This window comes from Plectrocnemia conspersa, unplaced genomic scaffold, assembly GCF_051122295.1.
Source record: "Plectrocnemia conspersa isolate PC_06_02 unplaced genomic scaffold, ASM5112229v1 ptg000006l, whole genome shotgun sequence".
NCBI lineage: Eukaryota > Metazoa > Arthropoda > Insecta > Trichoptera > Polycentropodidae > Plectrocnemia > Plectrocnemia conspersa.
In genome coordinates this window covers 12,083,513-12,101,895 of record NW_028277170.1, presented here as the reverse complement: position 1 = coordinate 12,101,895, position 18,383 = coordinate 12,083,513, and the positions used below count along the sequence as shown (strand labels likewise).

Here is an 18,383-nt window from a genome sequence, read left to right as displayed (position 1 = left end):
TCTTTTTATAAAGAACATACTACATAAGTTTGATGTAACTGAATATCTTGAATTTGGCTATTCCGAAAGAATAATGATGACACAGAACAATAATTGAATCAAAACCATGACGTATACATATTTTGTCACATCAGAATTAAAAATAACCCACTCTTAAATATTTTGGCTATCGATTATTCCAGGTATGTAATCACATATTTGTAATCATTATAAAATGTCGTTTATTAGATAACATCCAGGAAACTACATATTTATAAGCTGTCCGTTGGTTGATATATATAGCGTTCCCACTGCGACAGCGCCGATTTGATCCACATTAACTTTCAATCCTCATACATTCTAAGGATATATTACACGTTCATGTTTAAAACGTACCTGGTTTATTTGCAATTTTTAAAATCTAACGTATATGCGCATTAAATCGGAAGCAATGATAATGTTTATGTAATATAAAAGAAAAAACTCACTTTTCGGCCTCGGAGCCCGGCAACGAAAATTCAAAATTTGAAGATTTCATTACGAAATTTGTTTTATGATTATTTATATAATTTTTTCAATGTATTCTTCTTATCCTAAACATATTATGTATGTATTTAATTTTCATAGTTATAACCAACTTAGTTAATTTGTAATTCGATTATTTATAAAAAGAAAAACTCACTTTTCGTCCTCGGAGCCCGTCGCAGGGAATTCAAAATTTGAAGATTTCATTACAAAGATTGTTTTATGATTGCTTATCCAGTGTATTCAATGTTTTCTTCTAATCCTCAACACAGTATGTATATATTCAATTTTTATAGTTATAACACACCTAGTTAATTTGCAATCCGATTATTTATATTCAGTCAAATCGAACAATTCACATGACGAATTAATGAAAAATTATTGTCGCATAGCAAAATTTTATTTATATAAATATTAATTATTTCAAGCCGTTGTCACGTTTATGTCGGCCATCTTGATTTATATTTGAATGCTTGTTTTTCATTGGTCGAAACAATCGAATGCATTACCAGCGGTTCAAAAATTAATCAGAGCTAATTTAATTTTTATTTTTATTATTATAATTAAATATATTTCCTTTGTTTACGTGTATATTATACACCATTCATACAAAGCGATACGATTTACAGAGTAGAGAATTAAACGGAAAATTTTATGTTTTAAGTTATGCTCGTCCGGAAGCGAAAGCGGCTTAGAACAATTATATAAAAATAATATCCATAAAATTGCAGCTTCCAAATATTAAGCATGTTATTTATGTTCATCTCTAAACTTGAATAAATAGAGACCGTATAACATATATTATTTAGGTTTCAATCAACGCTAAAGCACACGATAAGCACATACGTTCAATACACTTATCATTACTCTGATTGATTGATAAATATAAAAAATATAATAATAATTTCAAATTCTATAAATTTGTTTAAAATATAAACAGTAATAATGATATTTATATCTAACGTATATCCGTATAGTGTGCTTTAGGCGTAATATTATGGGCGTAAACACAAACTGATGAATAATGAATAGCGCTCTAACTGACTGTGTTAACGCAAATAGAGTATAGATTTTAATTTATTTCGTAACGCCATTAGGTAAATATTAAGGTTTCTATAATTTACATTGGATTTATATTTTTATATTAGGGTATGGAAAAATAGTAATGGAAAAATGTAAATGTAAAAATCGCTTGCGGAAACTTGAAGCTGTTTGCTTGTTAAAGGTGAAGTGCACATTAAAATTATCTCGAATTCATCATTATAAAGTTATGTATGTATATAAATTAGCAAAAAAATCTATCAGACATAATTTATCTAAATATACAGTTTAATTGTGATAAAAGATTAAGCTTTTTACACTATGTCAAAAAATCCCCGGCACCCCGATAATGCCCTCTAGTAGTATCCCAGATATACAAAAATCGTTTATTGCGTTTATTTTGTGCCTATTCATATAAAACACAACATAATATGTAGCTTTAAAATATCGCAACAAGGTTTTTCTGTAATATGTTTAGATATATTTCAGAGAATTTTTATAATTTTATTATGTTACTACATTAACTTTATAGCCTCAATATGTTGTAAAATTAACTTTCTTGCTAAAGTATGTAGCTTTTAAGTAATAATAATTTAACGTAAATTAAATTTATAAGCTTATACAAATAATTTTGTAGCTTACTGTATTTGCTAGCTTTGATAACATTTCCTATTCACAACAATTATGTAATTAAAAGTATCTGTTATTATATCTACAAATATTCTAATGTAGAGCTTTATTCACTATTTTGGATACTTTCATCTAAATATATCACTCTGTAGAACTGGGTTTATTGAGAAGAACGACATTTTTAAAACTTCTATGTAAGAAAATTTACGGCAAATACGTGAGAGCTTTTCGCTGGAATCGACGTTTATCTTAATAATTTTGCTACGTAACCTAAATCCATATGGTAAAGTATAAAAATGCTTATTGTTTATTTGGTACGTATCGTCTTCACTTATTGAATACGTATATTATTATTTGACCTAGTTTTAAATTAATTGGTGAACTAGAAGGTGTATAAAACGTCAATTAATACATATAGGGACACTAAAAAATTTTTATGTCAGTAAATATACTTTTAATGTTCGCTATACATATACTTAGCTTAAAATTTAATTTAAACGCTTTTACTCTAACAAAATATACAAAAATCATATATAGTTATTTTTAATTGGTTAATTATGTTGTGGTGAATATAGTAATGATAATTATATTTTTAAGATGAAAATTTTACTTTACGGTTTAAAAACGCTATAAAAAAAATGTTCTATTCTATTTTCCATGATGTTTATTATTCTTGTTTTATTAATAATATATTTCTGTGTTTATATTTATGATAATACGTCTTTATTATTATTTTTAAAATTAATTGTGCTGTAAAAGGAACATAAATTTTAATATTCCGGTATTTTTATAGTGTGTTAATAAAGCACGCGCATTTAATGGCATATGTTGCAATAATAAATCCTACTTATAATCAATAATAAAATATGTTTAATGCAATCTAAAATTGTTATATTTCAAGTTAATTCGATTTTAACATTTTTACCACAATCTACTTATTATAAAAAAATATGGCGTTTTCTTAGGTCTGATATACAATAGTTCCCGATTTAATTTTGAAAGGTTAGTCAGTCTCGCTGCATTCAACCTGTTGCGGACTGTTGATATATTGTAGATTCTCTATGTAAGAAAGTGTCATAAGCACTGTTAATAATATATATGTATACACAATTGTTATAAGGAAGCCGTTTTATTTTGACGGTCCGTCAGTTATCCGTGTCTTACACTTTAGTTTACATCAATCTTGAACCTGGATCTATAAGTTCGCACTGTTTAATTTTTATGTATATTTTTTACATAGTTGTTTTATATTTTTTGTGTATTAATTTAACTTAAATAAATATTGAACATTTTCACTGTCGAACTTTATTTTCATACATAGAAGAAAAATATTATTGAAAGGCAATATTTACCATTTAAACCGATTATATTATATAAGGGAAATAAAAATACATGAATAACAGTATTGTATACAGTTTTCATTTATGAGAAAGTTGTTGATATTTAACGCGTTGTATATAATACGTTATATATTATTTGTAATCATTGAAAAGTACGCTTTTTTCGCATTTTAAGATCGATAAACAGGTATATCGCTTCCAAACTTGGCCCAGAGGTCCTTTGGGAATTCGTAAATTTATTTCCCGACGTGACAATGGAGGTTTACGGTTTTAGTGGTTTAGTTTTGTATAATACGACAACCCGTTTAATATCAACTAGGTAATGAATATATTCTTAAAAAGCATTGAATAAAGCTAATTAAAAAATATTTATAATTTTCTCTTAAAATTCACTCTGTTTAATTGAAGAAAATAAAATAGCTTAAATCGATTTTAAAAGCCATAAATCAATAATATAAATACGATTAAATATCATTTACAATAAAAATAATAATGTCATTAATAAATATCGTTTAATCGCAGTGAATCAAATAAAATTACAACTCTAATAATATTGCTTGATTTAATATTATTTTCAATATTTTGCCTTTACGTTCGTATACTTCTATTCTTGTTTGAACTCTTGTATGGAATGAGATTATCTAGATTTATTATTCAATTAAAAATCTAAGTTTGTTAGGCAGAAAAACACACTAGAGGTTATACTGTATCGAAAAGTTTACGATCAATGTAATCAAAGTTTCATGTATGCAGGCCAAATAGGAGTCTCAGGTGAGAACGTTACAGGATAGTGTGTGTAAAGAAATGTGTATGAATTTATATTTTATTACAAAGCGTGGTCCGTTCCACATTTTTTTTTAATAATCTGGTTTTTGTATAAAAAAAATATTAGGCCCTAAATATTTTTTTAAATATGTTGTATTAAAAAATTATATGCTAAAAATTTAAAAGATATAATTTACTTTAACATATACTATTTATTTACTTTTTTGATAAGTACAGATGTACTCATATGTGCCATCACATATTTTAAATATCTTTATAATAAATTAGTAACAACTTAAAATATAAATTAATTTTTACGCTCTTTCGTACTAATCTAATTTAATTATTATTGTACACTTTAAAATCGCTTCCATTGCTATTTAATTGATTATAATACAGTATATGTAAATGACTAAACAAAATTGCTTTTAATACTAGTATTTGGACTTATACTATATAAATAGCAGCATAGTGTGATATTTATAATAACTTAATATGACAAAATTATTCTTTGCCCTTCGTGAATCTAATGCTTTATATTGATTGTTTGGTCAACCTAGGTCTACTTTATATAATATTTCAAGTATAGATAATAATAAATACCATTTGCTGGCACTCCTAAAATAAAATATATAAATAGTTTATGAGACGCGAGAGACTATATCAGGATTAGTAAATATTATATGTATACTAATGTATATTATATATTATTATAATACGATTAATTTATATCACCCATTGATTATGACATTAAACTCTATAGAAATGTGTTACATATTATTTATATTTTTTATAATTATGTAATATCAAGCTATTGTCTAAGTCAGCTTAAATGTATATATTATATATATATATACATATATCCAAAAGGATTCATACGCAATGCTATTGTAAAAACTAGTAACGGAAAAGTCATTAATCAACTAAATAAAATTCACACAATGTAATATTATAAAATAATTGACCTAGCTGTCAGCTGGTTTTATTGAGTTACAAATTATTATTATTGTTTGTGTTTTACGTGATGTTCTTGTAGCCTTGTTTTCGTATGTAAAATGCAGTTGCGTGTTTAATTCTGGATTTTGTAGCTGCACCAGGGTTGACGCTAAGAGAGAAGCGGCTGCTTTGCGGTCTTTGTATATTATGGCGCTGCTTCACTCGATTTATCCGATTAACTCCCCTGTGTTCAAGTTGCAAAGCGCAGTAGAAGCTAAACATAAGTTTAGATTTAAGCGCTATGTATTTTCTTTTATACGTTTGATTCGCCCAATGAAGATTTTGTCTCGGTCTATATTTGGTGTAGCTTTGCTTGATGAGAATTCGCCTAAAATCTTGTGTGTTTTAAGTCGGGAGTAACTGATTTTTAGTGAAGATTTTTGAAAAAAAATTGTATGAATGTTCAATAATATGCGCTACATTAAATATAATATTACAAGAAAGATAAGGCAAAAATTAATACTGGCAGAAAAATAAATAATTAAAATATGAATATATTTACAAACTAGAAATGATTCCGTAACTAATTAATATTTTTATTATACACTAAAAAACGCAGAAATATCTAGATATTAAAAAACCTTACCTTAAAAACTTATTTTCTGATATTAAATATTTAAATTCTTCGTAGGATTCGCCATAAGTTTTTATATTTTGGAAATTTCAATAAAAAAAACTACAGGTCGTTTGATAATGAATATTAGTTGATATATCACTGAAAAAACACAATTAGGATAATAATGTATTAAAAATGATGTTGTATAAATGTCTACCATCCCACCGCTGGCATTCCTCGAATTTGGCACCTATGTTTTGAAACACTCTATGACACCAAATGCGAAGGATGATCTCTTGACGTATATTCGCTTTAAATTAGGTTATTGTGGCTGGTTTATTCAAGTAAACATGACTTGCTATAACCCCATAAAAAAATCAAGAGGGAGCAAATCTGGGCTGGGGGGGAGGACATTAAATGTCACCTCTACGCGATATCAGTTTGTTATGAAATATTTTCTTTACCATCGGTATAGTCACATTGGATGTATTTAGATACTTTAATTTCTCTATGACTTTCATTTCTCTATAATGCTAGTTTTCTTACACTAATCTATGTAAAACTGAAAGAAATTGCTCACAATTTTTTTAATGAATTCTAATGATTTAATGGAGTCGTGAGGGTCCTTAAAAGAAGCCATTAAATAATCTGCAAAGAATTTCTTCCCCCATTTGTTATAGTTCGGCTTTTGAAGAATAGTTAAAGAAGTCATTATTTTTTTTAATGAAATTTTGAAATTTCGTGCTTAACTTAGATTTGATAATTTCTAATTGTTTTAACAAAAATGCTAAGCACATTCCGGCGGAAAATAATAATCGTGAGGCAATTTTCAATAACAGCTACTTTACAAAAACAATATAAAAAAAAAACTGTTTGGCTCATCTAAAAAGAAAAATATTCCTAGCGTTCTGCCGATTTCCATTCGTAATTTCTTTCTATTGGAACAGGTTTTTAAATCACCAAAGCAAAGATGGTAATTTAAATACTTTCGATCTTTCGAGAAAGTAGGCATATTTTCAAACATCTAGCACGTGCACATTCGGAAAGTTTCTTATCTGAGTGTCTTATTTTATTACTTAAACGAAAATAAGACGAGTTCGAGTGTTTTGTAAATAATTTTTTGTCATTCCCAGACCCCTATAAAAACCTCCCAAGAAGTATGCATATTAGGCATGAATCAGCCTTTACTTATGCAGCATTATAAAAAAGGCAGTGGTTATAAACCTTTTAAAAGAATTCGTACAGATTTAATTTTATATAATATTAAATACTTTCTCTTGAAATGAGAATTTTTTATTTGACATTTTTCTCGAGAAATTCTTGAGAGAAGATACACTAGATGTATGTCAAGTTGCCCCATCTTGTACCAATTTGATCTTATATAATTGTAGTTTTAGGTACAGTTTCAAAATTCACTAAAATTAGCAATCTTTTTGTACAAACTTGTTAACTTGCGCGACATTTTCTTCGCTTGTCCTACTCCGTGGTCGCCCAGTTATCTTATTATCTAGTATTGAACCGGTCTCCTTAAACTTCTTGGGTCACAATTTAACTTAAATAACACTCATTGATTAACACTGTACAATCAATAATGAGCGCAAAACAGAAGATTAACAATCACATAAGAATCGTTGTTTTCGTAAACTGACTTGTGCAGTAAAGCAATTCATAGCGGCTTAATTTCCAAGGACCAAACTCCTTTGCACGGTTCTTGCTTAGACGCTATTTAAAAAGTGCAAAAATTTATGGCGCAACCTGTACAATCTTTTTATTTTTCTCTGAAATGGATAGAGTGAAATGTATTCATATAGCATCATTGATCTTAAGATATGACCCAATTAATTACTTGTAGGATATCACGCGCAGTTAAATTCTGTGTATTGCATTAAAAGCTTTAAACTTTTACGTATTTTTGGTATTATTTTATTGTAACCGGACATACCAATGCGATACAAAAGGGTAAATCAATAACAACTGTCCTAATGTAAATCAATCAGACATAAATAATACTTACAAGTAAGTATCAAAGTCTGTAAATCGATTCAATTTATATATTATAATAAAATAATAAGTAAATTATAGTTTAAAATCAATATACGTCACTTTGTAGCTGTGCAAAGTTTTTAATAATAGCTAATTTTTATTAATTGAAATTCAAATCTACTGCAGGGACCTAAGCTTGTGGCCTCTGTGTCTCATAAACTACGCTATTATAACATCATATATAATATATTTTTATTATATTAAATAAATTTTGTCACGCTGATAGATTATATAGATGAATAATACATAAAACAAAAATTGGTAAAGGTAATTTTCAATTTAAAACCTACTATTGGAGACAAAGGTGAGAAAAATACCGTTCCAATTAATCAAATCCTGCCTTAAATAAAAAAATTTAATCTCAAAGCTCATGTTTTTGTTTTCCATGAAATTTTTTTCGAAACATATTTCTCGTAACTTCCCTCCTTGTAAAGTTATTCATTGTAAATTAGTTTATATATAAACTTTTTTGCATAGTCTATTGACACACATTTCGTCCTATGCTTTGCTTTATTTGTTTGTTTTATGCATCATACAATTCAATCAGCACCAAAATATATTCAATTAAATCAATAAATAATTGCAAACAGCAAAACTATTAAAATGCTGTTCAGATGATAAACTTATATTCTCAATATTGTATTTACTGACAAGATATATAACTACACTAGCCTAAAGAATGCATTTTCAATTAAACCTCCGTCAAAAATTTTAATTAAATCTCCAACGGTTATCTTTTCTATAATGTCAAAAATAACAAAACTTGCCTTTGAAGTAGCTGTTCCCTACTTTGTGCCGCAGACATAGTTCCTTGCGAAGACAAGTTAATTATACTGCATGTTTTACTTTAAAATCAGCTCTATATTGGTAATGTAGTATATTTTGATGTTATACTCTTTTACACCGATATACTGTCTTGAATTCCACAAAGGAAGCAAATTACCTTGTTATATAAATATGTAAGAACATACATAATTACAATCTTTATATATTTTGTGTAATACATATACATATTTATTATTTGAAGTGGCATTTTGGCTACATTAGGTTTTCACAATATTTTTATAATAATCATTAAATAATAAAAAATACTTGGCGAACCGTAATTTTCTTAGGGCTGCCACAAAGTTTCTCGTGGTCATTCAAACTCGCATTGCTCAATAATGGCAAGTTAAGAATATGTTACCAACATTTTTTAATTAGCCAAATATATTATACAAAGCATGAATTTGTTAAATTATCGGTGTCTTTAAACTTTTTGGACCGTAGATCACTTCATATATTTCTCGAATTTCTATAGATGCCAAAAAAACTTGTTTATCCATATAACATAAAAACTACTATATAATTACACATTATGAAATGCATCATAATAAGAATTTTATTAAAAACATTTTTTTAATATTCTCTAAGAGTGAAAAAAATAAAAATAAAAATAAAAGATTTTAAATGCCGAGTGATTTATGCCATGTATAAATTTAAAATGCTTAAAGCAATATTTTTCTAAGCTTTACTTAACTCTTTTCAATCGACTGCTAACGACGTTATATCAACCCTTATACTACAAAAATATAGTGAACATTAAAATTTGAATACTCGTGCTATTTTTAAATTACATGATTTCAAAACTTAGCAATTAATTTATAATAAATTTTATTTTACGATGTTATAAAACAGCGTCATTTGAATTTATTTACTTTTCCAATTGACTTCTTCTCCCATTAAACAGAAGATATTACAGAATTAGTCAACTATAATTTTAGATAAAACTCTAGATAGTAATTCTATATATATATATATATATATATATATATATATATATATATATATATATATATATATATATATATATATATATATATATATATATATATATATATATATATATATATATATATATATATATATATATATATATATATATATATATATATATATATATATATATATATATATATATATATATATATATATATATATATATATATATATATATATATATTTATATATATATATATATATATATATATATATATATATATACATATATATATATATATATATATATATATATATATATATATATATATATATAAATATATATATATATTATATATATATATATATATAAAATTCAATGTTGAATATTTGTCAATCTGCAAATCTCAAAGCTTGTCTTGGGTTACTACACAACACTAATATATTATTTGTTATACTTATTAGTAAAATAGAAATCTACCCTATATTTGAAACGATTCTTAAATTCCATACCCTCACCTGAGGTTGGGATATAATATCGTGCTACTCACTCGTGATAAGATAAATATAATCAACATATTCTTAAAAAATGTATGTATGTATATAGTACATTTTTTTGGAAGAAATATATATATATATATATATATATATATATATATATATATATATATATATATATATATATATATATATATATAAGGACCTTTCGCACTTTAGTCTACGCGTAGCTTCTGAATAATACACGCGAATTGATCGCACAATATTTTAAACTGTAATATTACTTTTAGACATATTATACATAAAGTGTTACTAAAATAATTGTTGACATATGGACAGAAAATAAACTTTATATTGAAATTAAATTGAAAAGAGAAATGCAAATAATGCAGTATTTATTTACCACCCTGTGTGTAGGTATATATTCATCATACACGCAAGTGTGCAAAATTGAACAGGTACGAACAAAGAGGTGGAGCAACAAGATAAATTGAAACCGAGTTGAACCGATTTCGCGCAATGCTTTCTAATGATGATTATATTTATAATTTCGTCATAAATCGAATCCAAGAGTGTTAAATTTATAATTTAAAAAATAAGCGTTAAAAATTGCGAGCTTACACAATGACTGACCTTTTGTTCTTGCTCGATTGTGTGCGTACGTTACATGGTCTCCTTCTTCTCCCGGGGATGTTCGCGCGCGATTTCACGTGAAAGTGTTCCGGGAGCAAAGCAACAAGTAACACGAGCGATCTCGGTGAGGACCGAACGCTCAATGCCTCTTCGGTGTCGGCGCAATGACGGGTGGGGTGGAGTGGGGTGGAGAACCTCACCCCTTGGATCACTGCCACCTCACCACGGCAGCAACACCCCAGGCAGCGGAGCTGCGTTCAGGGTCGCGGTCCAAATGAGAACCGGGAATTATTCGACATTGACTCAGATCGAAAGGTGTTGGGTATAAAATTACGGATTCTCATTGGATTGTCGTCAGATCGTCGTAAATCAATTAGGGATTGTTGATTAAATTCAATGTAGATATGTACTGTTCGCAACTATGTATCGCCCTTAGAGACAAATATAGGATTTGTGCCAACTGACGGGGCTCCGCCCTTGGTCAGCTGAATCCTAATAAAGCCTTAAAAATATACAAACAATGAATCAGACCTATTTTCAAACATGCTTTGTTAGTATTACCAGTATTTATTTTGACCACAAGGTTTTTCTTTATTCACCCAAGATATATTTTATTTTTATTTTTAATTATTTAAAAAATATAAATATTTTTAAAAAATTGCTTTCTATACAATACATGCTACTAGTTTATAATTATTTTTATGTTAAAATTTTTACTAGCTAAAATTAAAAATATATATAAAATAAAACGTTAGCAATTATAATTTAAAGGAAAAAATTATAAAACCTTTAACAATTAAAGTTAAATAAAGATATACGAAAAATATCGATAAATCAAGATTTATTTTATTACATTTAGCTTAAGATCTGGAAACATTAATATGTTATCTTCAACCTCTAAAGTAATATGTGCTTTGGCATTTTGTGCTTATATGTATATACATTTATTTGTAGTTACCGATACCAGTAGTACCGAAAATATTTTTTTTTATTATTTATTTATTGAAAACTAAATCTCCATGACTCAGAACTAAAAAACTGCGATGCCAAAAAAAGTGGAGATTAAAATGATGCTCACTGTATTGGTTAAGATGAAGTATGGTATTAATATAGAATAATAATATCCCTTTTACTCGCTCCAGTCGATATGTCTGCCTAAATTTTTAAAATTTAATTTAACATGTTCGATATTTTTGAATGATTTTCGCAATGTCTCAACATAAAAGGTATACATTTGCTTATTTCAGGATGTCTAGCAGTACCTAACAGTTCCCAGTAATTATATCATGTAACAGAGAAATGACCCGTCGACCTCTTTTTATGATAAGGATGACTGGCGAAGTGAAAATAAAAGCATGTTTTTACTATTTGTACATGTTCATCTCCATTTAGACATATTTTTACCCAAATAACCTATGGAATATGCTTCACTATGCATTGATGTTAAATATTAGCAATTAGTAAGTCTCACTATTTATATTTAAATAAAAAAGTATTCGAAGAATTTGCGTGAAATGTATGTTTTTTAAAAAAAAACTTTTATATCGGAAAATAATGCAATATTATATTATTTTTACTAACTAAAGATAGGTTACACTAGATGATAATATTAAAATAAGTAATTATTAAAATGTGTTGACGAGTGATTTTTTAATCACACTTGATTTATATTTTATTTTTTAAATAAATAATATTAAAAAATAATTTTTTTTATTGTTTACAAAATTTTTTTAATTTTTAAAACACATACATATGTTTAACATAATTTTTTTTATTTATTACAATTTTTTAAGAAATCGTAACATTAATATTTTTATATTTACATTCATCCCAAATAAAAATAATATTTCCTGAAAAAGTAAAGCCGCTGGATAGAACGTCATTATATTTATTTCGTGGTTTTTAAAATATTTTTAAATCATTTATTTAGAAGATTGAAATCAGTAGTTGTAAACAATATAAATGATTCTGGATTAATATTAATTTTAGTAAACTAAGTAAACAGGATGTAGCGCAACCTTTTGATTTAGTATCAGATCACGTCTAGAATTTAAACTTCGGAAACTACTGTCTAAATTATACACCCAATACTATTTGCATATCTCTGACCGGCGCTTTCTAATGAGATTTGAAGACGCATATTTGAATTTCAAAAAATCCGATTATTACATTTTTAGGTCCATTGAGTATAGGAGTATAACTTAGAAGAAAAATATTTTTTTCGAAATGTAGTGAACTTGATTAAGTGCTTTGCTTTTAAATCAAAATTTTATTTAAAAAAGAAAAGCGGCGAAAGAAATGAGAAATAGTTGTAGGTAATGGTAAAAACCATATTTTATAGCTATGTGTCCAAATTAAAAATTTCATCTTTTTTTATAAAATATGCATATTTTCAAATACCACAAATATGATTGAAAGCAAATCCTAAAGCTGACATAAATAAATGGGTTTCAGATAAATCTAATGCAGAAATTAATATATTCAAGTTTTAAATTCCTGTTTTGTTCTGTTTATATAATCATTTTAATTTCGATTTTTTAACAACATAATGATTTTTTAAAAGTAACTGTGAATAACATTTATTAAAAGGGCAAAAGGTCAAATTACTCATTTGGATTATTAAAAGCAGCATCAACTATACAAGCATTTGATATCTTTTTAATATGATTTTATATATAATTATTCTCAGAGCTAATTAAATCACTATTCTTCCTTTGTAACGCTAAGATAAAAACAAGGTCGTAAGCAACACATTTTTATTGCATAGTCTAATGTTTACTTTGCAATAAGTAGTTTAATTAACCGAACCATATTATAATCACTAATAAAACTCAAATTTCTGTTAGAGTTTATTTTCATTTAAAATGTTTATTTACTCTTCTAGACCATTAGATTTGTTAAACAAGCTTTTAATTTATTAACACATTGAAAATATTATATTTGGAAAGTAAACAACAACTGTATAAAACAACGATTAAAAAAAATACACATGTATAAAATACATATTTCTCACAAAATTATATTTTCTAGTACGCAGGTATTGTCTGTTTATAGGAAATGAATCGATTTTTGGTTCCAAGCAATTTATTTTGATATAATTTATAACAATTAAATGATATCCTGTTTATGTAACCATCGCATATATTATAATAGCTATACAATGTATTATATAATATAAAATAACCGTTTTGCTATTATTAACTATAATAAAATAAATTGTTGCTAATTGTCATACTTTTTTAATAAATCTGTTTGTCATAACGTATATTGAATCATTATATGCCAGCTCGATATTTCCTACTTATTCGAAAAACTTATCATTAAAAATTATGTAATCTCTGAAATCAGTTGATAGTATTAACTTTAATGTGGTAAAATATTAAACCATGGTATCAGAGGCAATGTATTAAATCATCGTTTAACTGTAATTGAAAAACAGTAAATAAAAATAATGCTAATTAATAAAATTTAGCTAATCTGAATGTAATCTTACTAGTAAATATGTAAAAATGTAACCATAATGCCAAACCTTTGAATGTCCATATTCAGTGAAAAATTACTTCCCGTATTATTTAAATCTGTGGTTGAAATCCGAATACAAATCTGTATACTTCAATTAATCCATTAATTAATTACCTGAAGCGTATTCTATTTAATTAAATTTCAAGGAAATTGATAAATTAAATATATATTAGAAAGTGGCTGGATTTATTACGGCTTTATTATTTAAAGCAAGGACGAGATAAAATATATTATATTTTTTAATTTAAATCAATGCGTGAATTGTTTATGTATGTATTATACAATATCGTTGTTTACAAGATTGCAATATATTGATTTATTTAGATAAAAATATATATTACAAAAAAGTATACCATGTCTTATATAATATTTTATTTTGTAAAATCCGAAAGCAAAAGTATTCTGTGAATTGGTATTCATAATATTTTTTATTATTTTTGTTTTAATATTATATTTTATTCAATTTTAAAATAAGTTAAAACCTGTTTTTCATAAATAAATAATAATTAAAATAGTGATATATAAATCTCTATAATATTTAAATGTTGATTTTTTTCTGTGGTAGTTACATTGTTATATGATTTATCTAATAAACTATCCTACCTCTCAGCAACTCAGTTGCTGCGTAATTTTTTTGTTTCTATTGTAAGTCGTCCCTTGTAACATGACAGGCGTTAGTCCAATACGTTACAGCAGAGTTACCACAAACACAATCAACACCTACTAGTATTAGTGATATATATTTAAATAATTATATACTGTTATTACAACTTACAATCAATAGATGTTACTATAAATGACTTTAATCACATGAGATCAGTAAAATCTATAAAAACATAATCCGTGAAATTTGATGGAAATTATAATTATAAAATAATCACTAATTCTGGTTTCTCAGAAGACATAAAAATTATAAAATACAAAGGTTCATATGAGAATCAAACCCAGGCCGTCATTGTTTTATTATACTTGGTAAACTATATCTGTATATATGTTTATAAATATCTATTCTTACTAGTACATTTGTATGTATTGTGATGGCTTTCAATTACCTGCGCCTGTCACAATAATTTAGAGGTTACCATAACGACCACTTTAACAACACAAAGACTTAACATGCTGGCATATATTTTGGTAAGTATGTAGAGGGATTATACAAAACAAGTATAAAAACTAATATCAAAAGGAGGGGGGGAACAAAATTTCTATGGCGATAAAAGCACAATAAAGAATAGTGCAGACTTGTCATAAATCAAAATGATTAAGCCAATTTATCGATAGCATATTGGCAAATATTTTCCAGTTATATTGACTAAACGTGTCTTTAAAGACCGAATTATCATAATTATAGAACGCAATCAAGAACTGCTTTTAACCATCAAACAAAAAAAGAAAGTACATAGATATCTTGGTTGCGAAACATACACCTATGGATGGGGATGACAACAATAGGTGTTTCGTGTAGCCAAGGACCGGAAGAGATACTTGAAACTTATTAACAAGGTAATCAGAGTCAAGAATTATAAATTACACCAAAAAATAATAATTTAAAAGCAAAAGACTACGAAGTTGCCCCATAGCGATTCTTTCAAATTTTACAGGCCGCTAAATACCTGTTTATACAAAACGTAAAAATCTGTAAAAGTCTAACAAGATTAACAAAACAATTTTACCCCCAACATTTGTAATTGGCCATCGCAGTGAAAAGCGGGCGAGCCCTAAGCCTTTCGTAAGCAAACCATGTTTTACAATATCGCCCAAATAAATAACAATAGCACATTTATAAGTATATCAACAATTTTCTGACTCACTGATTTTAAAAATAAACAAACTTAAAACAAATAAAAGATGCCAGCCATCGACCGCTGAATAAGATAGAAAAAGTCTCAGCTTCTCTCTTCACGTCAAATCTGGCCCAGCTCGACATCCGAAATACAGAGTTCATCCCGCAAAGACGCAGACACGAAAGAACTTGGCGAATATATAAACACAAATCAAACATTGTTATCTTGTATTAAAAATTAATAAATAACTAACGCGCTTCATTCCATAATTCCTTATTTTGTTGACAAACTATTTAAACTTCACAAATTATTTAGTTGACACTTTTTTTGACTATTGTCAAATTACTAAGATTTTGTTGCTAAAAATTTTTAACAATGTCTAACTTTAAAAGTAAAACAATGAATCGCTGTTTCTGATATAAATTGTTAACTCGTCATAATTTTTTCATAAAAAATAAATCTTTATGGGATACGGTATTTTATATTACACTTTATACCATATGCTTATGTTTATTATTATTACTATTAATATATTATTTATTATTTAAATATCAAAGTGTTTATTTATAGTACGCGTAGATAGGTTTCTTAAAATGTTTTTATAGTCCTTCCACAATTGTATCGGATGTGATTAATCAAAATTATTGTCGTTGTAACCTATTTGTTAGTAACTAATTTGCAGTCAGTGTGGAATTCAGATTATATATCAAGTTATCTCTTCATTGTAGAAATATAAAGTTCAATACTGGTGTACAATGTAATTTGCTATTCCTACAATTATTTATGTATAATAAACAGATGCCTGAATGTATATACGTATGTGTATATCACACGTTCTCGGAGTTTGCATTGCATCAAAACTAATATATAATATAAAGCTGAAGCTCATAATATAAGCATATAGAAGATATACTGCATATATTACAAAAAAAAACATACCGCACGTTTTCATCATGGCGCCTTGCAAAAATATCATTCGCGCTGGTATTCAATTACGAGCACTTTTTCCCGACATTTTTTACATTCTTTAATTAACGACGCTGTTCGTTACAACCCGACACGTTCGTCTATAAAAACGTATTGTATGGAAAATGTTAATATATTTTAAAACATCGACGGTAGTGTGGTGCCTTTGATGGCGGATGTGGTTTACGAATCGCGTCCGTGATCTACTCAAGGTTTGCAGATTTTTATTATATATAAATAAATATTATCAACAAATATTATTATCGCATAATACAGAGTGATACGTTAAGAAGTTGAATTTTAAATATGTATATATGTAAAGAGTGATCTTACCTCAGTTTCTGAACTTTAAAAAAAAACACAAATTTATTGATATCTTCGGATTTTTTTAATAATCAAACATTTGATGAATTTCATTAATTATGAAAAACATCAATTTTTATTTATTTATTTACATAATTTTGCATGATTAAGAAATGACTCATTCTGCGGTTACAATTAAATACATTAAAATTATAAGTTGCAAACTAACATTGGACACTTTGAACACGCTTGATTATTGACAGCTGTCATATTACAGTGCTACCAACATAGGACATTCGAATTGTGTACACTATATATTTACTAACATCGAACCTTCTTGAATACACCCCTAAAATGTATTAACGTCTTAAGATAAAAAAAAACTGTTCAGATAGCTACTTTAGCGATCGAAAAATTGAACCAATTAGCTGGCTCGCGTCTTCTCATGCAAAAAGTAGTTTTTATTGCCAATAAAAATGGGTGACTTACTTCTCGGGACTGATTGTGCTATTAATATAGATGGTGGTGCAATATTTTATATTTTTGACGTTTTGACGCTGTTATTTTGTGGTATAGATATCTTTCTTCCATCGTGTGTTGAGTGAGATCTTTAAATTTCGTAAATGGGTAACAATTATGTAGCGTAAGAGATTTCTGTTTTTGTTGTTTAAGGGGTTCTTATGATGACCTCCAAATTAATAATTATGGCGCATAATAGTATGATGCTACTCAAGGCGAGTCCGTAGGACAAACTGCACAAGCAGTCCCTTAGAATGTTTAACAACAAAATAAAAATGTTCAAGCAATATTGCTAAATTATCTGAAATAAAAACGTGTTGATATAATATAACACGATAAGAAACCACTGAATACATACATACGCAAAAATGTACGGAAATGCGCGGTGTAATAAAATAGGAGAGATCGAAAACATTTCCCAGATTTATAAAAAATCGTTATTTTACCGCAGATATATAAATATTTATTCGATTTGTGAATAAGAAAAATATTTTGATTTTATCGTAGTTATTTTTTTGTGTTTGC

At 27.0% G+C, this 18,383-nt stretch overlaps 1 protein-coding gene across 1 annotated transcript in view; it reads right to left on the bottom strand.

Moving 5' to 3' along the window:
- Positions 1-17,156, bottom strand: part of mfr (ferlin family C2 domain-containing myoferlin misfire) — a 127,820-nt gene extending 110,664 nt beyond the window's left edge. The window contains exon 1 of the mRNA XM_088188164.1: positions 17,010-17,156. The gene's annotated coding sequence lies outside the window, so the exon portion shown is untranslated. The remainder of the gene's footprint in view (positions 1-17,009) is intronic.
- Positions 17,157-18,383: the final 1,227 nt, after the last annotated feature.